Genomic DNA, 26,179 nt, shown 5'->3' on the forward strand with positions numbered 1-26,179 from the left:
GAATAAAGTTAAAACTAAACACTTCATGCATTAAATGCTAATCATAAGCCTGTTATAAATAAATATTTATTACAAAATATATATATATATATATATATATATATATATATATATATATATATATATATATATATATATATATATATATATATATATATATATATATTTAAATAGCAAGCATTTCCAGGTTAAGGCTTAATAGAAAAAAGTGGTGGCGATTAAAATTTGGAATTTTAATAAGACAGATAAAATTTTGCACATTTTACAGCATATTTTTTAGTTTACCAGGAATGCCAACATGCTCAACTTTGTAAAAAAGTACTTTCTAATAAAATCAAAATTAAAGTTATTTCTAGTTAAGTTTTTTTTTCATATTTTCGTAATTTGACATATTGAAAATATTAAGTGTCGAAGGAAATGCAACATTATCACTGTTGTCTCATGGTGACTCTTTTAAAAAGTGGGCGTAATTTTCCTAATTCAACATGGTTTACTCTTCAATTCGGTACCAATTTATTAAAATTTTGCAGAAAGCGGAGTAGTTTTTATTTTTAGTTTACTATTGAAAGTGGATTCCGAGAATTATTTTTCGTAAATTTTCAACAAGAACAATTTGAAATGTAACTCATAGTGTTATTAAACAAATAATAAATAAATAAAATGTCTATCACTTTTTTACATTTTACTTGCCTGTGACGTCGCTGCATATTTTTTGTAAGGAACGCGACTTCAGCCTGATAAATGGTAACTATGAATTAATAATATTAGTTAAATATGGAAAAATTTAATATCGATTCTTTTTTTCCCATGCCAAACTAACATAATTCATCGCATCGTAAACGTTAATGTATTATCTCCTTATTCCTACCAATTTCTAAGTAGCAGAGAAGTGGGAACTCTTAATAGGCACACAAATTAAATTTAAAAAAATTCTAAATTGAAATAATATTAAATTGCATAAAAACTGTATCTTGAAGAGTGAAATCGATTGCGAATTTGAAATCAGCTGCGAAAAGCTATCCAAAATTCCTGTCAAAAACCTAATGCATTAGAAAACAAAATAAAAAATTGCAATTCATTACAGCGTGAATTGATTCACCTTTTGATTATCTGAAAATGATACATGATTTTTCGTTCAAACCTGTTCAATGAAACCTTTTTAATAGCGATACGAGAACAGAAGAAATTTTCAGTTCTGAAAGAAGAATTCTTATCAACCATTCTTCTGAATTCACAAAAAGTCCTTTTCATTACTAATTACAATCACAATTTAATGAAAATTTACAAAAAATGATAAGCTTTTTCTAACCATTTCAATGAGTTCGACAATGTACAGATATATTTTCCTTTTTTATTTTCAGTATCCACCAGCCAAATGTGTTGCTGTCAGATACCTTTACTAAATGCATTAGCGCTGCCGTAATGATCAAAGTTTCAACAAATTTAAAATTTATATTAAACATATTTTATTTTCTGAAACGGTAGTTGCTAAAATTTGAACTACCTCATTTCTCTCTCAACATTTGTCACGAAAAAGGAAGAAGAATTTTTTTTTATTTATTTAAAATTACATTTGTTAAAATGATTTATTAAATGATATACTTTAAAATTAAAAAATTTTTGAAACTTTTTCACAAAAATAATAATAAATTATAAATAATTATTTAAAGCTACATTTTGCTTGGAATAATCTTTGGGTAAACGAATTTTATAACTGTGTGTATAAATAAAGTATTTATAAGTAGATTCAGAGGCGTCAGAAAGACCATGAAACTCCATGCGCACTGATTTTTCTAATAGGATACATCGCTGAACACTCACATTGTTTATTACTGGCAAAGATTCGGTGAAACTTAGCCACTGCTGCACCTCTTCAGCAAGTCGATCATTACAGTCTACTTTTATATACTACAATTTCTTCAGAAATATTTTAGTTTTCTTTACAATTGTACCTGAAATTCCGTGGGTGTCAAATATGCGTACAACTGTTGAAAGCACTAAACTCTTCGTAGGCGGAACCATGCTTTCCACCTGGATTTAGAAAGCTAAGTGATCACTGGTTGAATTCCATATGACTCCTAGAGCTTTTGTTTCCTCCTCAACGCTGTAGCTTCTGTCAAGCCCTGGTATCAGTTTTTATTTGCTATACCATTTATGCATGAGAATTTCTGTACTGAGTCTTTGATAACTCCGATTGCAGTTCATTTGTTTCTCTCAAGGACAACTGCTGGGCTCAAAACATCATCCACATAGAAGTCTCCTTCTAACACATGAGATGCTAAAGGATAGTTCTCGTCTATTGACAATTGAAGCAAAACTCTTGCTGCTGGATATGGTGCACTAACTGTTCCGTAGGTCACTGTTTTGACCTCATACGTCTTAACTGGATCATTCTCTCCTCCCCTCCAAAGTATTCTTAAAAGTTTAGTTTGACTCGGATCAATTAAAATCATCCTATACGTATACCTAATGTCTAGTACAAAAGCATATATTAGCAAAATCTCGTCCAAATTTTAAATAAATCTTCCTGTATGACACACAGTTTCTTCCAAGTTATATTCTAATATTTCCACAGTTTTATTCTACGGAATTTAAAGAATTCCCCAAGATTGTTTGCACAGAAGCATTGAACAAGCACCTACTAGAAGAAAGAAGGCCTCACCGAGGAAAAATTAAGTAGTCCGACTTAGAAACAATTAAAAATCTAATTCTTTTTCAAAACACCCTTTCAAGTTAGTTGCATTAGCATAAGATTTATTAGTTTTGAATGTGCTGCCAATACTACACGCGACCAAATGGGTTTTCTTTCTTTTTAAATTAAGGGTATTTGCAAAATCCGACGTTATAAAATTATTCATGGCTCCTAGAACTAAAATTGCAGGCAATGGGTATTTATTTCCCCTCTCATCTTTTTATAAACAATTTACTCTACTCAATAAAACTGTTTTTGACTTATTTATTTACCGCTAGGAAGTAACATTGTTTTGACTACTAGCGGCGGCAGTTATGTGGAATGTAGGCGCCAGATATGCAGATTCCCTCACCTCAGAAATCCTCGGTCATTGGCAATGGTCAATGAATCATTCTTTCTCGAATAATGCAACGAAATATAATGACGCTAATTTTTTTACCTCTCTTTTACACAAAAAACAAGAAAATTTTAAATTACATTTTTCTTTATTACATCTACTCTTACAGAAAATGGCAATGCTAGATATTTTTTTCCATTTATGCATTATCAAAACATATACACTTTGAACACTTATTATCAGCTCAAAATATCTTAAAACACATTTCTCGAATTAGAGAATTTTTGACTATAACTCTCCGTTAATGGTTTACCCCTTGACACAAAGAATAAATCTGCATTTTTTCTCAAGTTTTCGGTATCAAACCAACATCCTGATTGCCAAAATACGGTTTATTTGTCTAATGTTTGAAACAGCTTATCTGATACAATACAATACTTCATTTTCTCAAAATTAGTCACTTCCAGTAATTTTAATTAATAATCAAAGCTGGTTGTCAAACGCGCTGCAAATTGGGGGATATTTCCGTATCTTCATCTGTCGCGCCAACTTATCTGTAACGACATTTTCTCTCGTATTTCCTCTCTTAACTATGTAGCAGCAAGATGCAAGCTAATCACGTGTTTTTAAATATTTTTTGAGCAAAACTCAATTACAAAACTCTTAATGTAAATACCTTTTAACTCATTAAAATTGCAATAATGCAGGTTATTTAATGTGAGTAAATGACCCGAAAAATCTCATGCACCTACCTCACAAGAGGTTACTGGACTTCCTTTTGCTTTCAGGCACACAGTAGCGCCAAATGAAACTGAAAGTAGCTTTCTCTAAAAATAATTAAATCTATAATCCATAGTCTTCTGAATATCTTCTCCTGGTCACGAACCAATCTCTCTCTCTGAAATAAAAAAAAGTCCATTCTATTATTAATTACTACCACAATTTTTAGAGCGAAATTGAAAAATGAGATATTAATAACTTCCCTTACATTTACCTGAAATGGACTAAATTCAGAAATAATTTCCTTCTATTCATTTTCGGTATCCACCAGCCAAATGTATTGCTGTCAGATACCATTATTATTTGCTTTGTGTTAATGAAGAGCACAGTAAGAGTGCAAAAAAAAATATATATTAAATATATTTTATTTTCTGAAACGGTAGTTTCTGAAATTAGAAGTACCTCAATTTTGCTGTTGTCTCGTGGCAATTACTGATGTCTTGTGGCGACGCTTTAAAAGAGGGGGCGTAATTTTTTCTAATTCAACATGGTTTACTCTTCAATTCGCAACCAATTTATTAGAATTTTGCAGAAAGTGGAGTAGTTTTTTTTAATCTAGTTTACGACGGAACGTGGATTCCGAGACCGATTTTTCGTAAATTTTCAACAAGAACAATTTGAAATGTAACTTAAAGTGTTGTTAAGCAATTAATAAATAAATAAAATGTCTATCACTTTTTACATTTTAGTTGCCTGTGACGTCGCTGCATATTTTTTGAAAGGAACGCGACTTCAGCCTGATAAATGGTACCAATGAATTAATAATATTAGTTAAATATGGAAAAATGTAATATCGATTATTTTTTTTCCATGCCAAACTAACATAATTTATCGCATCGCAAACGTAAATGTATTATCTCCTTATTCCAACCACTTTCTAAGTAGCAGAAAAGTACGAACTCTTAGTAGGCACACAAATTAAATTTTGAAAAATTCTAAATAGAAATATATTATTAAATTGCATAAAAACTATATCTTGAAGAGTGAAATCGATTGCGAATTTGAAATCAGCGACGAAAAACTATCCAAAATTCTTGTCAAAAACCTAATGCATTAGAAAACAAAATAAAAAATTGTAATTCATTACAGCGTGAATTGATTCACCTTTTGCATATCTGAAAATGATAAGTGATTTTTCCTTCAAACCTGTTCAATGAAACCTGTTCATGTATACGAGAACAGAAGAAATTTTCAGTTCTAAAAGAAGAATTCTTATCAACCATTCTTCTGAATTCACAGAAAGTGCTGTGTTGTTTATACCAGTATTATCTATAACAAATGATGACTCAGTGATGGCTCAGGGGATGGAGCGTACACCATCCAATTAAATGAACTGGGTTCGAATGTCAACGATTAACTGGTCGATACAAATTCCGCATCTAGCTTGCATCGACCACAGTGCTGAAGTAAAATATCCTCAGATTTTTGCGGATCATGGATTAGAGTCTCCTTTCCGTCAGGCTTACTGTGGGAGGTTTTCGAGGTTTTCCTCTCTATGTCACGCTACTGGGGGTTAATTCCATCATGAAGTAATCAAAGTAGGCAATTTTCGCCAATTATTGATCCAGGAGGTCACTTGTCTTCTATATTGAGTTCAAAATTGCAAATCTACGGAGTTAAACATTATTAGTTGTACCCCCCCCCAACAACAAAAAATTGGGTCTGCTGTTCACAACGACTGTTATACAATAAAAATATAAAATGAAGCCAGAATGTTCCCTCCTCTGACTTTCAGTGGGAACACTTCCACTCAAATACATATCCAAAAATAGTATTCTGGAAAGTTAGATTACTATTAGCCAGACAAATTTAACAGGGCCACAACGTCTCAAATGATTTCGGCACTTGAAAACAAAAAACTACGACCTGGCATATTTCAATTCTCATCTGCTAGTTTAATGTATTTTAATTTTGGTAGATTAATCATTAACGCTTTTGACACAATGAAATCTGTAATATTAGAAACAATTAAAAATCTAATTCTTTTCAAAGCATCCTTTCAAGTTAGTTGCATTAACATGAGATTTGTTGGTTTTGAATGTATTGCCAATACTACACTCGACCAAATGGGTTTTCTTTCTTTTTAAATTAAGGGCATTTTCAAAATCCAACGATATAAAATTATTCATGTCTCCTAGAACTAAAATTGCAGTCAATGGGTATTTATTTCTCCATTCATCCTTTTATAAACAATTTACTCTACTCAAAGGAACTGTTTTTGACTGATTTATTAGCCGCGAGGAAGTAACATTGTTTTGACGACTAGCGGTGGCAGTTGTGTGGAATAAAGGCAGCGGATATGCAGATTCCTTCTCCTCAGAAATCCTCGGTCAATGGCACTTGAAATTATTCACTCTTTCTCGAATAATGCAAAGTAAAATAATGACACCTATTTTTTTTACCTCTCTTTTACGCATAGAACAGGAAAATTTAGATTTATTACTATTAACCAAACAGTTATACAGGAAATTAAAACAAAGATTGTTACTCTTTATTACTTCTATTCTTTCAGAAAATGACAATGCTGGATGCATTATCAAAACTCGGCATGCAGTTTGAACACTTGTTATAAGCTCAAAATATCTTAAGACACATTTCTCGAATTAGAGAATTTTTGACTATAACTCTCCGCTAATGGTTTACTTCTTGTCCCAAAGAATAAATCTGCTTCCTTGCTCAAGGTTTCAAGATCAAACCAACTTCCTGATTGTCTAAATGCGGTTTCTTTGTCTAATGTTTGAAACTGTTTATCTGATACAATACATTGCTTCATTTTCCCAAAATTAGACACTTTTAGTAATTTTAAATAATAATCGATTTGAGTAAATATTATTTAAAAACTTATTTGAGAGAATTTCGTCAATTAAGAGAAAGCGATCAAGGGGTCTATTTTTTAAATCTTCTTTCAGCATTTCAACAGATTTTGTTGTAACTAGTTGTGCATTTTCGAGCTTTTTTATGAAATTTTGTATTTAAATTCATACGTGTTTCAAGGGAAGCAAGACGTTTTCTATGTCGAAAAAATGATTTTTTTCAACCTTATCGACAAGCCATTTTTTCTTAATATTAAATACATTTTAAAACTTTAAACTTTACATTTATGACAACTACATATTAATGTCATTCGATAACAATAAAAAGAATTTTAAAATGTTTATAAATTTAAGTTTTATAAATATTTGAATATTTGATGTAAATATAATTTTTTTTTACCAGACATAACTTTTGGTACGCTCGTACAAAAAACAAATCATTGTAAAGTTATGAAAATTTCTATGCATGTACATATACCTTATTTACATTTAATTAACTACATAAAGTTTATTTTTTTCATTATAATTTTGTTATACAGGGGAAGTTTTTCAAAATTTGAACGAAATTTTGCATTTTTTCAGAAATACTACATTTATTTTGCTTATCTAAAATATATTCTGTACATATTATGAAACAAACTATTTCACCTGATTTTTCAAACATATTTACATGAGTGTCTGCCAATTTTTTGTTGATATTTCATGTAGAAAATGTTTTGAGCGTACCGAAAGCTATGTCTGGTTAAAAAAAATTATATATACATTAAATTTTCAAATATTTAAAAAATTAAATTTATAAACATTTTAAATTCCTTTTTATTGTTATTGAATGATATTAATATGTAGTTTTCATAAATGTAAAGTTTAAAGTTTTAAAATGTATTTAATATTAAGAAAAAATGGCTTGTCGATATGGTTGAAAAAATAATTTGTTCGACATCGAAATCGTCTTGCTTCCCTCAATTCAAGTTTTTACTTTAAAATCAGTATACATGGCTTTGTTTCATATAAAATATGTTAGGCTGCTCATTCTACGGATCATTTAATTTGGAATGGGATGAGTGTTTTGTTTTGAAATTTAGTTATGTCCCATCAGGTAGTGGAGGTATAGGTGTTTATTTGTTTAATGTACGTTATTTGTTGGTAACACGTTTGCGTTTAAGTGACATTTTTGGATATGCATTTTAGTTTTAGTTTAATTAATAAACTGTAAAGGCTTTAGCAATGATTTTAATGATATGGTCATTCCAATTTGCATCTTTACTTATTATATCTTTAATCTTTTTTAATTATTATTTATTTATATCTTTATTTATTTTGAAAAGCTTACTATACCTTACTAAAGCGAATAATTATTTGCTACAAATTTTGAAGCAGAGAATAACTTGTCATCAATTTCTTTTAATAATTCAAACTATTGTAATATTATAACGTTCATAATAAATGAAAAAATTATCAAAATATTTTATTAAAAATCGCAAAAAAAATTTTGAATTCCAAAATTTAAACTATTCGGAAAATAAAAATCATTGAACATTCTAGTGTTATTTTTTTAAAAAAAAAAAAAAAAAAAAAACTCCGGTCTTCACTATAATTGGTTAGTAATTTTTCTTTCAATAAATTAATAATTCTCTATAACATTTAATGTATGCAGAGTAAAACATGTACTGTCTTTTCAACAACAAAACAAACGAAATAGTTAATTTTAATAAGCACATGCAGTCTAAAATAAATTTCTTTTATAAATTGTACAAGTTCTCCAGAAAATCGCAACCCCGCAGAAGTCCCCAACGAGGCAATTTCTGAAGGTGGCAGGGCTTACGTCAGAAACCTAAAATCTATTATGTATCAGTTATAGCATGTATATGTTACAGTGTGAATAATCGGTTATTATTAATACTCAATTCTCAATTCAATATAACTATCAACTCTATTCAAAACAAACGAAATAGTTAATTTTAATAAGCACATGCAGTCTAAAATAAATTTCTTTTATAAATTGTACAAGTTCTCCAGAAAATCGCAACCCCGCAGAAGTCCCCAACGAGGCAATTTCTGAAGGTGGCGGGGCTTACGTCAGAAACCTAAAATCTATTATGTATCAGTTATAGCATGTATATGTTAATCTATTATGTATCAGTTATAGCATGTATATGTTACAGTGTGAATAATCGGTTATTATTAATACTCAATTCTCAATTCAATATAACTATCAACTCTATTCAAAACAAACGAAATAGTTAATTTTAATAAGCACATGCAGTCTAAAATAAATTTCTTTTATAAATTGTACAAGTTCTCCAGAAAATCGCAACCCCGCAGAAGTCCCCAACGAGGCAATTTCTGAAGGTGGCAGGGCTTACGTCAGAAACCTAAAATCTATTATGTATCAGTTATAGCATGTATATGTTACAGTGTGAATAATCGGTTATTATTAATACTAACCTGTAAATATTAATAAAAACCAAACAAGCCATTTAGAGTGAATAATTTAAATGAATTTATCACATTAACCGGATATTATTAATAATAACAAATGAAGTTTGGTCAAAGTCATTCTTTCGCATTTTTATTGGGGATATTTTCGTATCGTGATCTCCACGTGAAATAGAATCGCCGAGGCACCAAATTGATTTTAAACTGAAAAAATAAAAAACATCTAGATGTTTGCCGAGAGTCTACGAGTTATACCCTTCGAGTTGATCCCCTTCTGCGATGTTTTTTTTTCTTTTTTAGTTTCTTCAATGATACTGAAAAACCTTCTGCTTAAAATTCGCAAGAAGCTGAGACTAACTCTCAAAGGGCTAATATATCATTTATACAACAAATTGTAATTCATACGGTGATTAGATAAATAAATCTTTATTATCTTTATTTTAATTTGTTATAAATATGAAATGTGTGAACACATAGCTGCCAACAAGTATGGTGGTTGGGAAATATTTTAATAAGTGGTTGTGTGCAAGATATAAGATATTAAGTATTTTCTGAAAATTAAGCTTCTTTAACATTTTAATGCATGACTATATAATTAATGTATAATTTATATATATATATGTTTGGATTATCTATTTTTCATTAACTTACTATTTAAGTTCTAAAAATGAAGATTTATAAGTTTAAGCAGCGGCTCCCTAAAGGTTTTGAATATTGTGGAGAGGTTTCAGGGACTTTGACTGTTAAGATTTACTTTATCCATTCATGTTTTTTGAGCCTGGAATCATAATTATGTCTAATCAATGATCTATTATTTATTTAATATATTTTATAATTTTTTATAAAATAATGTATTCAAATACATATTAAATAATGATAAAGATATCAATTTCTAAAAAATCATAAGAAATGCAACCTTATTACTGCTGTCTCGTGGTGACACTTTTAAAGTGGGCGAAATTTTCCTTATTCAACATGGTTTACTCTTCAATCCGCTACCAATTTATTAGAATTTTGCAGAAAGCGGAGTAGTTTTTATTTCTATTTTACTATTGAAAGTGGATTCAGAGAATGATTTTCCTTAAATTTTCAAAAAGAACAATTTGAAATGTATCTCATAGTGCTATTAAACAAATAATAAATAAATAAAAGTTTTAAAACGTTATACATTTTAGCTGCTTGTGACGTCACTGTATATGTTTTGTAAGGAACACGACTTCATACTGATAAATGAAATCCATCGACGAAAAAATATCCAAATTTCCGGTCAAAAAACTAATGCGTTAGAAAATAATAAAAAAATGTAATTCATTATAGCGTGAAAAATTCACCTTTTGTATATCTGAAAAATCATACGTGTTTTTTCGCGAACAGAACTTTCAGACAGACTTAATTATCTATATCTGTGTTTATAATTGAAATACTTTTCAATAGTTGAGAAGTTTGTTCAAGAGCAATACGAGAACAGAAGAAATTTTCAGAGCTAAAAGAATACTTATCAACCAATCATCTGAATTAGCACAAAAAAATCCTCTTTATAATCAACTAGTATCACAATTTTTAAAACGAAAATTAAAAAAGAAAAATTAATAAACCGTGCCATTTTCCTTTTCTTTTTATTATCAGTATCTGCCAGGAAAATTTATTGCCTTTAGATACCTTTATGAAATGAACTGTAGGGATTGAAGAAATACAATTTCGTAACTAAATTAAACTATATCTTAAATATATTTTATTTTTTGAAACGGTGGTTTCTAAAATTTGAACTGTCTCATTTCTATCTCAACATTTGTCAAGTAAATGGAAGCAGTATTTTTCTTATTTATTTAAAATTACATTTCTTAAAATGATTTAATAGTTCATGTACCTTAAAATTCAAAATGTTTTGAAACGTTTTCACAGAAATAATAATAAATTACAAATAATTATTTAAAGCTACTTTTGGCATCTTTGGGTAAACAAAAATTTTATAACTGTGTATAAAATGTTTTGATGAGCTAGAACAGTGTTTCCCAAAGTGTGGTACGCGTACCCCCAGGGGTACGGAAGCAGTTTAGCGGGGGTACGCTTTCTTATGCGAAATATCTTGCAACAAGTGAAAATTTCAAAAAAATTTATGTAAAAATTAAGCTATAGCCATGAAAAATTATGAGAGCGTATTTTTCTGTTGATTACCTCTTTTGCAGAGTTAACAGTTAATAATTAGTGGTATCAACAGCCAGTCGTGATTCGTAACTTTATTGCAATTTTTTTATAGTAAAAAATACATTAATTTTTTTTATTAGTGGTACACAGCCTTACGAAAAATTTAGAAAGGGTACATAAAAGTCATTAGTTTGGGAAACACTGAGCTAGAAGATCCATCGAGATATTGCGACACATGAAAAATCTAAAAGAGAAACTAAGAGAACTAAACTTTTGATCGCTCTCGTGGGAATACTATGGGAATACGAAAAAATTCGAATTTAACAGAAGAGAAACTTAACCCTTTCGCGCCGACTGTCACAAATATGTGCCAGCATAAAACCGTATCAACCGGGGTAAAAAGATAAAACTGGTAATCAAAGTAATTTATTAGCAGTTTATTTGTGGGTGGAGTTATAATTGTTTGATTTATTTAATTCACCATTACTTTGTTGAAAATAAAACTATTTAGTTATACTTTGAATTAACATTGATTATATATATGATTAAACTAACAATAATTAAAGTAAAAATAAAGTAAATCTGTAAAATTAGCAACGACTACATTTAAGCTACCGTTTTTTATTTAATTACATCCTGATTCTGATTTCGTATGAATGCTTTTCTGAATCACCCGTCCCCAAGGGGTTAATAAAACATTTGCTGTCATGTGACTGTTTTTGTTTCTTAAAATATTGTCTGCTGCACTAATTAATGAGTGCAATTAATTAACGCAAATTTAAGTTTTGTCCTTTGAATTATTAAAATCGGCTCTGAACTCTAAATCCGATCATTAGTTCATATGTTATTTAGAGATTTTTTTTTTTTTTGCAACAGAAACAAAATACAAACAGAATAAAGATAAAACTAAACACTTCATGCATTAAATGCTAATCATGAGCCTGTTATAAATAAATATTTATTACAAAATATGTTTTTTTTTTTTTAAATATCATGCATTTCTAGGTTGGCGGCTTAAATAGAAAAAAGTGGTGGCTATTAAAATTTGGAATTTTAATAAGTGAGATAAAAATTTGCACATTTTATAGCATATTTTTTTTAGTTTACCAGAAATGCCAACTTGCTCAGCTTCGTAAAAAAGTGCTTTCTAATAAAATAAAAATCAAAGTTATTTCTAGTTAACTTTTTTTCTTCATATTTTTGTAATTTGACATATTGAAAGTATCAAGTGTCGAAAGAAATGCAATATTGCTACTGTTGTCTCGCGGTGACACGTTTAAAGGAAGAGTGTAATTTTCCTTATTCAACATGGTTTACAGGGATGCCAACTCGCTTCGCTTTGTAAAATAGTATATTCTAGTGGTAAAGAAATTTAAGTTACTTTTAGTTTAGTATTTTCCTTTTAAGTAATTTTTTACCACTAAATATCAAAATATATAAGTATCATATAAAACGCAACGTTAAAGCATCAACATACCAGCCAATTTTTACGCATTTGGTGTAAAATTTTATTTCTATATTTAAAGTGGTAGTAAAATATACGTTTTCTATATATTATTTGCATTTATAAACTTAATTTATAATATTTTTAATCCACCACTATTTTTTAAAAAATTAAGCATACATATTAATATGTAATACTATTGTAGTAATCTGTATAAGCTTGTTCAAAATACAGCAAATGTTGCTACCTAATATTGCATTATAAATTTAATTATACTACCACTGGGGAAAATCATCCTTGATAGGATTAAAAGTTGGCAGGTATGCATCGATCTACTGGTTACTCTATCAAAAATAAAGGCGTAACTATCCTTCTTTAATGAATTTTGCGATACAATTCGCTACCACTCTTATTAGAACTATTTCATAAAGTGGTGCAATTGGCATCCCTGGGTTTACTCTTCAATTCACAACCAATTTATTAGAATTTTGCAGAAAGCGGAGAAGTTTCTATATCTAGTTTACGATGGAAAGTGGATTCCGAGAAGGATTTTCCTTCAATTTTTAACAAGAAACAAGAACAATTTGAAAAGTAACTTATAGAATTATTTAAAAAATAATAAATAAATAAAATTTCGAAAACTTTTTCGAAAACTTTTTCACTATTGTATACTATAAATTGGAGAACGTAGCCAATATGATGCATTTTTTTTTAAATACTACTCTTTTTTAGCATTATGCATGTCCTAGCAATAGAGTGGTAACTCTTTTGAACTAAACTTTAATTAACTTACCTGACGCTGTGATTCAGTTTGCCTCTTAGCGCAGAATATAAAGTGTGAAAGAAAGCATTTTTTCTGATATTAGTATATAGTTATATAGGTTCGAAAACCAATAAAAATGAATTATAGAGATAATCTTTATGATATTCTTTCAAAATTATACTAAAAGTATAGGCTGAAGACGTTACTATATTTGTTTTAATATATCTTACTACAGATAACTATATTTATTTATGTAAACAAGTTGATTGAAACAACTGTTATACAGCATTGTCTGGATCATTTTTATGAACATACAGTTTAGTGTTTCAATGAGCTGCCAAATAATATATATCTGCTAAAACAGTGTTATAAAAATTTTTAATTTGCGCCAATTATTTGATTATAGCTTGAAATAGTTACTAAAAGTTATATGTAAATAATATCATTGTTAATTAAACTGATTGTATGTATGTAAAACTGAAACCATTAATCGATGCTGGATCGCTTTATATCAGCGTTAAATTTTCTTTTTTGTGAATTTTGCAAAGAAATGTAAACCTTTAGCTTAAGGTATAACTGAATAGTTTTTAATTACCACTTTTTCCTAGGAATTATTCATTGTATGATCTCTTTAAATCTAAGTAAGGTACTGCTATTCGTATAATACTGTAACCTGTTAAAAAGTTTTACAAGCAAAAAGATATGCTAGTAAATGCTTAATTTTAGAAGTATTTTATTTGTTGATAAGCCAACCAGAGAAGAAATTTTTTTCTCGTTGCAGAAAAGTGATATCTGATTCCTGTTTTAATTAATTTATAGAAAACAGGATTTTTCCAGTCACGTTACTGTCTGTTGTTTATGGGATTTCCCTATATGTTTAGGTATTGTCTTGCATTCATCCTTTTCCAATTTAAAGTGGCACAATGGTAACATTTACAAAGTAATTATTTCATAATATTTAAATTTACAAAGTGGGTAAGCTTTCTTGAAATTGTTGAATAATTTCAAACAACGCACAAGCAAACAATAATGTTTATTTTTTCCCCTATATATAAAACTATTCACTTGTAAACTACGTAAAAAGGAATATAACGTAGTCATAATAAGCATATTACAAATTACAATATGATGCTATAAAATTCACGAAGGTATTTACGAAATTGTGCACAAAATAAATAACACACATACTGACGCAATTAATAAAGCTACAATACGTACTTTCATTTTTTTTAAATTTATTGTTATTTGTTGCCCCTTCCAATGACTTTTACGTTATTATGTAAGCAAAACATGTTTCTAACCTTTTCAGACCTAATATGACAGACCCCTTAACCTACCTTAATCTTTTAAAAAAGGAGACATGTTCTGGACTCCCAAATATCTGCGAAAAATATTCAAGTGAAAGCTTTTCTCTTTCTCGTAATAATTAATGAAGCTCACAAACTGTATTAGCTTTTATTTTTAATTCTCATGTTTACTCACTATTTCCTTCTCTCACTATGCGACCTCTCGTCACATTTTATAATTTAACACAGAATTTTCACAATATTCACCGCATGAGGGCGCTTCTAAAACAGCGCTTACTCTCAAGTTTGGAACATTTCGCCTCACATTGCAACGGTAAAATTCAATCAATAAGAGTCACAATTAATTCATAGTTATATAAAAAGCAATAATAATATAAAAATAAAATTAACTACTTATAAAAAAAAATTCTTTACAAGATTACTCATTAATACAACATTCTTTACAAGATAACTCATTAATAGGTGAAATGCAATTTTAAATATAAAGCGTTAATAAATTTCAGATTGGGATTTTACTTTAACTGCTCTCACTCTTTTGTCTTTACCAAAATAAAGCTCAATAATTCTACCCAGTGCCCATTTTTGAGGCTGTAGATTTTCATCTTTTAGAAGTATGAACTCAATGATTTTTACAATGCTTTTTTCTACCATCCGCTTGGACCTCTGTTGCAAATTATTAAGGCACTGTATTTGCTATTTCTTCCACACAAAAATACTTGAATAACTTTTTTCAGTCTTTTCCAGTTGGATAATCGATTATCCTTCACCTCAACTAAATTTGGACCTACAATAGTATTTATGGATCTACCAATTAAAAAAATGGACAGGAGTTAAGACATCATACACATCAGTATCGGATGACAGACTTGCAAGCGGTCTGGAGTTAAGAAATCCTTCTATATGAGTAACGGCTGTTAGGAATTTTTTCATAGCTCATTCTGGAATTTCCTAAAACATTTTTAAAATTATATTTAAATGGCTGAACTGCACATTAGAAGCTACCAAATTTGGTAGCTCTAAGTTCCAACTTGAATTGACATATAATTTTGCAATCACTTGTTTGGTTTTATAATTAAATTTTGTAACTTAGAAGACTCTTTATTCGCTCCGATGAAATTTGCGGCCTTATCAGAAAATAATTTTGGGCATATGCACCTCAATGAGCCACAAATCTCTTTAAACATTCCACAAAAGCCTCTGGTGTTAAATCTGTCACATTTTCCAGCTGAGCACCGTTAGTGACTAAGCATACAAAGTATTATGATAATTTCCTCTCCTTTGATGTTTATTGTATTTAATAAGGAATGAATCACACATCTATTCCTGGTTTACTCTAGCAATTAAATGGGAAGTCAGGTCTCTCTCTCCCTGCACCCCCCTTTCTCTCTCTGGGAAAATTACACATCATTTTCAATTCCAATGAATTTAACTTTAACATGTTTTACACTGTCATGCACAACTTTCCTACTCATTGCTTTACTCTTGTCAAAATTTTTGTCGGACGTAATGCAGTAAATCAGTAGGACCGAAACAGAAATATCGTTTATGGTAGGATTCTAAATTATTCTAAATTATTTATTTAATTTATGAATCTTAGGTAGAATAATTGGGAATTCACTGTTAAATCTGACATTAGAATGTCCTATTCTAGCTTTGACTCTCAGTACTCCATCTCTGTAAAAAAAATATGATTTAAATGCATTATTTACTTTTATCAGGAAGATTTTCCTCGCGACTTTAACTCCGTAATTATTCTGTAAATTTTCGTTCTAGAATTTCTCTTATAATGAATAATTCACTTTGGCGAAATTCCTTGAATTTAAAATTCATAAACGCTTTTCCGATGAACTTCTCAGGTTGTTGACAAATCTGAAACGATACCTTACAACAAGTACTATTTTAGTATAATTGGAGATTGACCGAAATATTAAAGACTGCACCACACATAAACAGACCAATCAATGGACCATTTGGCACAGCACACCCAATAGAAGATAAAGCTAAATTTTTTGCAGACTCCCTCCAAAACCAGTTTTCTCCAAATCCAAACTCAGATCAAAGTCATCATAATTTAATCCTAGAAGAAGTAAACAGTTTCCATCGCGAACATCCTATCCACGAAACAATAGAGCCCACAAATAATGAAAAAAATCTGCAACATAATCCGTAATTTAAAAAATAACAAAGCACCAGGTGAAGATGGTATAAAAAACAAAACTATAAAACTGCTACCTCCCAATTAGATAGAGAAAATCATCCGTATCATTAATAGCTGTCTTGCTCTGAATTGTTATCTTCAAATTTGGAAAAACACAACAATTGTTCTATTTCTAAAGAAAACTAAAAATCCAAGCAGTCCTGAGAGTTACAGACCAATCAGCCTCTTAAACATACTGGGAAAAATATATAAAAAAGGTCATATACGATAGAATCAAGCCACTACTTACATCCCGCCCCGACGAGCAGTTCGGATTCCGCCTGAAACTGGACACCGCAAAACAACTACTTTGAATAATAGAATATACAGGCAGAGCTCTAGTCCACAACGAAAAAATTTTCATTTTTAATGATAGACATCTCAAAAGTATTTGAAAACGTCTGGAATAATGGCACAATATTTAAATTAAGTCAGCTTAACTTTTCACCTGGTCTCATCAAATTACTTTCCTGTTATATTTCAAGCAGAACCTTCCAAGTAAACATTCAAAACTACAAGTCATCATCGAGAAATATCACAGTTGGAGTAGCTCAGGTCAGCGTACGTGGACTGATTCTATATATTTTATACACTAAAGATTTTCCAATTAAAAGAACAGATTACAATAGTGAAACAACTTTTTATGCAGACGACACAGGAATCATCATGAAATCAAGAAATCCAAATATAGAATTACAGAAACTACAGGATCAAATTCTTGAAATAGAAGACTGATGCGTTAAGTGGAAAACATTCGTAAATGCAGAGAATTTTCAAATCCTATTCATACAGAAATAAAGAATAAAAATACTACCACTATGCAATACTGAATTATTTACAAAACTGTTCAATATCCAAACACCAATAGTTAAAAAAAGCAAACTATCTTGGCCTTATAATAAACAGCAAGCTCACCTGGAATGACTCTATCAAAAATATAATCGACTAAACAAATTCAGCAACAACAATACAGACTCTCATCTATAACCAGAATGTCTCATTAAAATTAAGAAAACTACTATACACATAAATGTTCAGACCAATTCTCACATATGCTTCACCTGCCTGGACAACCATATCGGAACATCTCATGAAAAAACTCAACCAATGCCGGAACAAGATACCCAGAAAAATCAGATGGTTCATCAGAAATACAACTATCCACAAAAACTCAAGATCCCGATCTTATTACGATATGATTACAAATTAAATGCAGATTTCTATGACAAGCCCCTAAAATGCAGTGCAGTGAACTTCAACCAGATATTCAATTTTGAAAATTACAAAAAAAGATATAAAATTAAGACCGATAGCTGCTCACTTCAATTCCGACACCTCATATCACAATCATCAAAATAAATAACTAATTACAGATCCAAATGAGACAATGAAGAAAAATTAGTAAAAAAAAGGAAAAAACATTGAAAAAACATAACAATCAAAGCTGATTTCATCAGGGCGTACCAGCTTTGAATTGTCATAAAATGCAAAACTTTTTCTATCAAGAAAGCTAAGACAAAAGTCAAAAATTCGCTTTCTCTGTACCTTTCTTGAGGGAAAGAATTTTGCATTTTATGACAATTCGAAGCTGGTACCCCTTGATGACGTCAGCCTTGATTGTCATGTTTTTCAATGATTTTTTTAATTTTTTTACAAATTTTTCTTCATTGTCTCATCTGTTTAATTCCTCTTGGTTTCTCTGCTGCTAAGCTCATTTTTCCATTTGGATGTTTTATTTTTTTATTAATTTTTAATTTAATAACTTTTTACATTAATATTTCGAATTATTTTCTTAATAATCACAGATCCACCCATAGCATCAGATTCTACAGCAATACTGACAACTTGATCAAACGTTTCCCCACGTTGACCACCAATCTACATTCAAAGCCACACATAGTTTAAAGCAAGCCTGCTTCTTATAATTTCCATTATTATTATTTACTCAAGCAAGGTGCTTGAATCCCTATAACAGCAATCACATAGACTGCTAGCCTTAAAGTTCTACCAGAAATATGAGAAGCATGACGAATGGAATTGGGGCAGCTTAGCTGCAAGCTCAAATTTCAAGAAAAGACAATTTGACACAGTGAAAATATAAAGTGTCATAACAAATGAAACATTACTACTGTAGTTTTGCGGCGACACTTTTAAGGAAGAGGCGTTATTTTCCTAATCCAACATGGTTAACTCTTCAATTCGCTACCAATTTATTAGAATTTTGCAGAAAGCGGAGTAGTTTTTATTTCTAGTTTATGATTGAAAGTGGATTCCGGGAATGATTTTTCTTAAGTTTTCAGCGAGAAAAATTTCAAACGTAACTCACAGTGCTATTAAACAAATAATAAATAAGTATCATATCTACAACTTTTTACATTTTAGTTCCATGTGACGTCGCTGCATATATTTTGTAAGGAACACGACTTCAGCGTGATAAATGGTACCTATCAATTAATAATATTTGTTTGTTATGGAAAAAAGCGATATCGATTATTTTTTTCCATTACAAACTAACATAATTTATCACATCATAAATGTATTATCTCCTTCTTCCTACCACTTTCTACGTAGCAGAGAAGTGGGAACTCTTAATAGGCACACAAATTTTAGCAAATTATAAATTGAAATATATTATTAAATAGCATAAAAACTGTATCTTGTAGAGTGAAACCGATTGCGAATTTGAAATCAGCGATGATAAAATATCCAATTTTTCGGCGAAAAACATAATGCGTTAGAAAATAAAAAATTTCTTTTCATTATAGCTTGAATAAATGCACCTTTTGCATATCTGAAAAAGATACGTGTCTTTTTGCGAACTGAATTTTCAGGCAAACCTATTCATCTACATTTGTGTTTATAATTAAACCCACATTTCAATTACTGAGAAGCCTGTTCAAGAGCGATACGAAAACAGAAGAAATTTTCAGAAGAATTAATCTTCTGAACTCACAAAAATCCTATTTATTATCAAGTACTATCACAATTTAAATGATGCAAACAGTATTCAGAAATATTTTCCTTTTTCGAATTTTCAGTATCTACCAGCCAAGAGTATTGCTGACTGATACATGTATTAAATGTTACTGCCGGTGTGATTCCACTGAAAACCACAAAATTGAAATTTATATTAACTGTATTTTATTTTCTGAAACGGTAGTTTGTAAAATTTGAACTACCTCATTTCTTTCTAAGCTTTTTTCACGTAGAATGAAGCAGTATTTTTTTATTTATTTAATATTAAGTTTCTTAAAATGATTTAATAATTCATATACTTTAAAGTTCAAAATGTTTTGAATCATTTACACAAAAATAATAATTATTATAAATAACTATCTAAAGATAATTTTTGCATGGAATAATCTTTGGGTAAGCGAATCTTATATCTGTGTATAAAAATTTTCAAAGAGTAATAAAATTCGTCGATATATTGGGAAACACGCAAAAAGTAAAATTATAATTAAGAGAACTAAACTTTTTATCGCTCTCCTGACCATGTTATGGAAATAGGACAGAATTCGAATTTTATGGAAAAGAAACTTTTTAAAAAAATGTGCAGTTATATGACTGATTTTGTTTCTAAAAATATTGTCTGCTGCACTAATTAATGACTGCGAAAAAATATCCAAATTTTCGGTCAAAAATCTTTAGAAAATAAAAAACAATTGTAATTCATCATAGAGTGAATAATTGCACGTTTTGCATATCTGAAAATGATACGCGTTTTTTCGCGAACAGAACTTTTTGATTGACCTAATTATCTACATTGGTGTTTATAATTTAACCACATTTTAATTGACGAGAAACCTGATCAAGAGTGATAGGAGAACAGAAGAAATATTCAGATTTAAAAAAAGAATACTTATCAACCATTCTTCTGAACTCACATAAGTTCTTTTTTATTATTAATTACTATCACAATTTTATAACGATAAACCTTTTCAATGAATTAGACAATATACACAAATATTTTCCTGTTTTTTAATTTTCAATATCCACCAGACAAATGTTAAACTGTCAGATACCTTTAATATAACAATTAACATCAATCAGTAAAATCAGTTACTTATAAAATTAAAATTTATATTAAATATACTTTATTTTCTGAAACGGCGGTTGCTAAAATTTGAACTACCTCATTTCTATCTCAACATTTGTCACGTAAAAGAAAGTTTAAATAAAGTATTTATAAGTCGATTCAGAAAGACCATGAAACTCCATGCACACTGATTTTTCTATTAGGATACATCGCATTGTTTATTGCTGGCAAAAATTCGACGGGTTCGAATTGAACCAACATCTCCTATAAAACAGAAGGCCTCAGCGCAGATCAATTTAAAACTCCGACTTAACGAATATAAACTGAGCAGTGAATTTTATGGTAACGTATGCTGAGGCCTTCTCTTTTCTAGGAGGCATTGAATGAACACTATACGAAGCTTTGTAGTATTTTTATCAGGGCTCTAAATTCCTAAATGCGGTATATGAAGCATTCCTACATCTTTCTCACACTCTGATATTTCTGGTATATGACTCATATTTTCATATTCGCGAAAATAATTCCCTGCATAAATACTCGTACTCCTTTAAAAACACGTTTGCACAGAAAATTTAATTTCTTACGGGTCATATCCTTGGACTTCCCTAAACACGTTAGGTCATTTTTTAGCGGCATTTTTACTGTATACGTCTTTGTGTTATCCTTTTTAATATTTTATTCCAAGTTCTTTTCACAAATTATTGTTTCTTTATTCCTGGGTACCTAAATCTGAGCATCTTCTATTTCCCAAAAGTTTCAGACAGTGTTGTTTATACTAGTATTATCTATAATGAATGATGGCTATGTGATGACTCAGGGCATAGAGCGTACGCCTTCCAATTAGATGAACCGGGTTTGAAAGCCAACGACGGCTGGTCGATATAAATTCCGCTTCCGGCTTGCATTGACAACAGTGCTGACGTAAAATATCCTCAGCTTTAGGCGGATCATGAGTTAGAGTCCCCTTTCCATCAGGCTTACCGTGGGTGGTATTCGAAGTTATCCTCTCCATGTCACGCTACTGCAGGTTAATTCTACCAAGAAGTCCTCCAAGTAGGCAATTTTCGCCAATATATGATCCAGGAGTTCACTTGTTTCCCATATTAAGTTCAAAATTGCAAATCTACAGAGTTAAACATTGGGTCTGCTGTTCACAACAACTGTTATACAAAATAAATATAAAATGAAGCCTCAATGTACCCTTCTCTGATTTTCAAAGGGAACACTTCCACTCACTACATATCCAAAAATAGTATTCTGGAAAGTTAGATTACTATTAACGAGACAAATTTAACCAGGCCATAACGTCTCAAATGATTTCGGCACTTAAAAACAAAAAACTACGACCTGGCATACTTCAATTCTCATCTGCTAGTTTAATGTATTTTAATTTTGGTAGATTAATCATTAACGCTTTTGACACGATGAAATCTGTAATATTAGAAACAATTAAAAATCTAATTCTATTACAAAGCATCCTTTCAAGTTAGTTGCATTAGCATAAGATTTATTTGTTCTGAATGTATTGCCAATACTACACGCCATCAAATGGGTTTTCTTTCATTTTAAATTAAGGGCATTTGCAAAATCCGACGTTATAAAATTTTTCATGCCTCCTAGAACTAAAATTTCAGAGGCAATGGGTATTTATTTTCCCTCTCATCTCTTAATAAACAATTTACTGTACTCAAAAGAACTGTTTTTGACTGATTTATTAGCCGCGAGGAAGTAACATTGTTTTAACTACTAGCGGCGGCAGTTGTTTGGAACATAGGCGGCAGATATGCAGATTCCCTCGCCTCAGAAATCCTCGGTCAATGGCACTTGCAATTATTCAATCTTTCTCGAATAATGCAAAGAAAAATAATGACACTTATTTTTTTTACCTCTCTTTTACGCAAAGAACAAGAAAATTTAGATTTATTACTATTAACCAAACGTTTATCCAGGCAATTAAAACAAAAATTATTTCTCTTTATTACTTCTACTCTTTCAGAAAATGGCAGTGCTAGATATTTTTTACATTTATGCATTATCAAAACACAGAATACACTTTGCACACTTGTTATCAGCTCAAACTATCTAGACACATTTCTCGAACTAGAAAATTTTTGACTACAACTAACTCTCCGTTAATGGTTTTCCCCTTGTCCCAAAGAATAAATCTGCTTCCTTTCTCAAGGTTACGGGCTCAAACCAACTTCCTGATTGTCTAAATGCAGTTTCTTTGTCTAACGTTTAAAACAGTTTATCCGAAGCAATACCTTACTTAATTTTCTCAAAATTAGACTCTTCTAGTAATTTTAAATAATAATCAATTTGAGTAAAAATTATTTAAAAATTTATTTGAGAGAATTTTGTCATTTAAGAGAAAGTGATCAGAGGGTCCATTTTTCAAATCCTGTATAAGCATTTCAGCAGATTTTGTTGTAACTAGTTGTGCATTTTTAAGCTTTTTTTTATGAAATAGTGGATTTAAATTCATATGTGTTTCAATTCAAGTTTTTAATTTAAAATCAGTATACATGGTTTTGTTTCTTATGAAATATGTCAGGCTGCTCATTTTAGTGAGCATTTAATTTGGAATGGGTTAAGTGTTTTGCTTTGAACTTTAGCTATGTTATACCAGGTAGTGGAGGTATAGGTGATTTATTGTTCTATGTACGTTAGATATTTGTAACACGTTTGCTTTTAAGTGACATTTTTGGGTTTGCATTTTAGTTTTAGTTTAATTAATGAAGGCTTTAGCATTGTTTTCAATGATATGGTCATTCCAATTTAAATCTTTATTTATTATATTTTTAATCTTTTTTAATTATTATGTATTTATATCTTTATTTATTTTGAAAATCTTACTATACCTTACTAAAGCGAATAATTATTTGCTTCAAACTTTGAAGCAGAGAATAACTTTTCATCGATTTCTCTTAAAAATTCAAACTATTGTAATATTACAATGTTCATAATAAATGAAAAAATTATTGAAATATTTTGTTAACAATCCAAAAAAAATTTTTGAATTTCAAAATTTAAACTGTTCAGAAAAAAAAATCATTGGTCATCCTAGTGTTACGTATTTGCAAAAAAAAAAAAACAACTCTGGTCTTCACCATAATTGGTTAGTAATTTTTCTCTCAATAAATTAATAATTCTCTATAACATTTAATGTATGCAGAGTAAAACACGTACTGGCTTTTAAAAAACAAAACAAACGAAATAGTTAATTTTAAAAAGCACATGCTGTCTGAAATAAATTTCTTCGATAAATTGGACAAGTTCTCCAGAAAATCGCAACCCCCCAGAAGTCCCCAACGAGGCAATTTCTGGAGGTAGCAGGGCTTACGTCTGAAACCTAGGATCTAGTATGTATCAGTTCTAGCATGTATATGTTACAGTGTGAATAATCGGTAATTATTAATACTAACCTGTTAATATTAATAAGAACCAAATAAGCCATTTAAAATGAATACTTTAATTAAATTTATCACATTAACGGGCTATTATTAATAACAGCGAAGGAAGTTTGGTCAAAGTCATTCTTTCGCATTTTTATTGGGGATATTTAAGTATCGTGATCTCCACGCGAAATACAATCGACGAGGCACCAAATTAATTTTAGACGGAAAAAATAAAAAACATGTAGATCTTTTAAGGGGGTCTACGAGTTATACCATTACCTCCCACATAGCGTGAATAAATGCACCTTTTGCATATCTGAAAATCATACGTGATTTTTCGCTGACTTTCATACATACCTAATTATTTATATTTGTGTTTATAATTGAAATACTTTTTAATTGTTGAGAAGTCAAGAGCAATACGAGAACAGAGGAAATTTTCAGAACTAAGAGAATACTTCTCAACCAATCCTCTGAATTAGCAAAAAAAAGTCCTCTTTATAATAAACTTGTATCACAATTATTAAAAAGATAATTAAAAAAGAAAAATTAATAAACCATACCATTTTAATGAAATAGAGTATATTCATGAACATTTTCCTTTTTTTTTTAATATCGGTATCCGCCAGGAAAATTTATTGCCTTTAGATACCTTTAGTAAATGGAGTATAGAGAAGAAAACTTTTTAAATTCCTCAACTAAATTCAAATATATCTTAAATATATTTTATTTTCTGAAACGGTAGTTTTTAAAATTTGAACTATCTCATTTCTATCTCAACATTTGTTAAGTAAAAGGAAGCAGTATTTTTCTTATTTATTTAAAATTACATTTCTTAAAATGATTTAATAGTTCATGTACCTTAAAATTCAAAATGTTTTGAAACGTATTCACAGAAATAATAATAAATTACAAATAATTATTTAAAGCTACTTTTGGCATCTTTGGGTAAACAAAAATTTTATAACTGTGTATAAAATGTTTTGATGAGCTAGAACAGTGTTTCCCAAAGTGTGGTACGCGTACCCCCAGGGGTACGGAAGCAGTTTAGCGGGGGTACGCTTTCTTATGCGAAATATCTTGCAACAAGTGAAAATTTCAAAAAAAATTATGTAAAAATTAAGCTATAGCCATGAAAAATTATGAGAGCGTATTTTTCTGTTGATTACCTCTTTTGCAGAGTTAACAGTTAATAATTAGTGGTATCAACAGCCAGTCGTGATTCGTAACTTTATTGCAATTTTTTTATAGTAAAAAATACATTAATTTTTTTTATTAGTGGTACACAGCCTTACGAAAAATTTAGAAAGGGTACATAAAAGTCATTAGTTTGGGAAACACTGAGCTAGAAGATCCATCGAGATATTGCGACACATGAAAAATCTAAAAGAGAAACTAAGAGAACTAAACTTTTGATCGCTCTCGTGGGAATACTATGGGAATACGAAAAAATTCGAATTTAACAGAAGAGAAACTTAATAAAAACTTTGCTGTTATATGGTTGATTTTGTATCTTAGAATATTGTCTGCTGCACTAATTAATGAGTGCAATTAATTAATGCAAATTTAAGGTTTTGACCTTTGAATTATTAAAATCGGCTCTGAACTCTAAATCCGATCATTAGTTCATATGTTATTCAGAGTTTTTTTTTTTTTTTGCAACAGAGACAAAATAGAAACAGAATAAAGATAAAACTAAACACTTCATGCATTAAATGCTAATTATGAGCCTGTTATAAATAAACATTTATTACAAAATATGATTTTTTATTTATTTTTTTTTAAATAGCATGCATTTCCAGGTTTGGCGACGTAAATAGAAAAATGT

The sequence above is a fragment of the Parasteatoda tepidariorum genome, chromosome 4 (genome assembly GCF_982258835.1).
Source record: "Parasteatoda tepidariorum strain Cologne lab strain chromosome 4, Ptep-v5.0, whole genome shotgun sequence".
Classification (NCBI taxonomy): domain Eukaryota; kingdom Metazoa; phylum Arthropoda; class Arachnida; order Araneae; family Theridiidae; genus Parasteatoda; species Parasteatoda tepidariorum.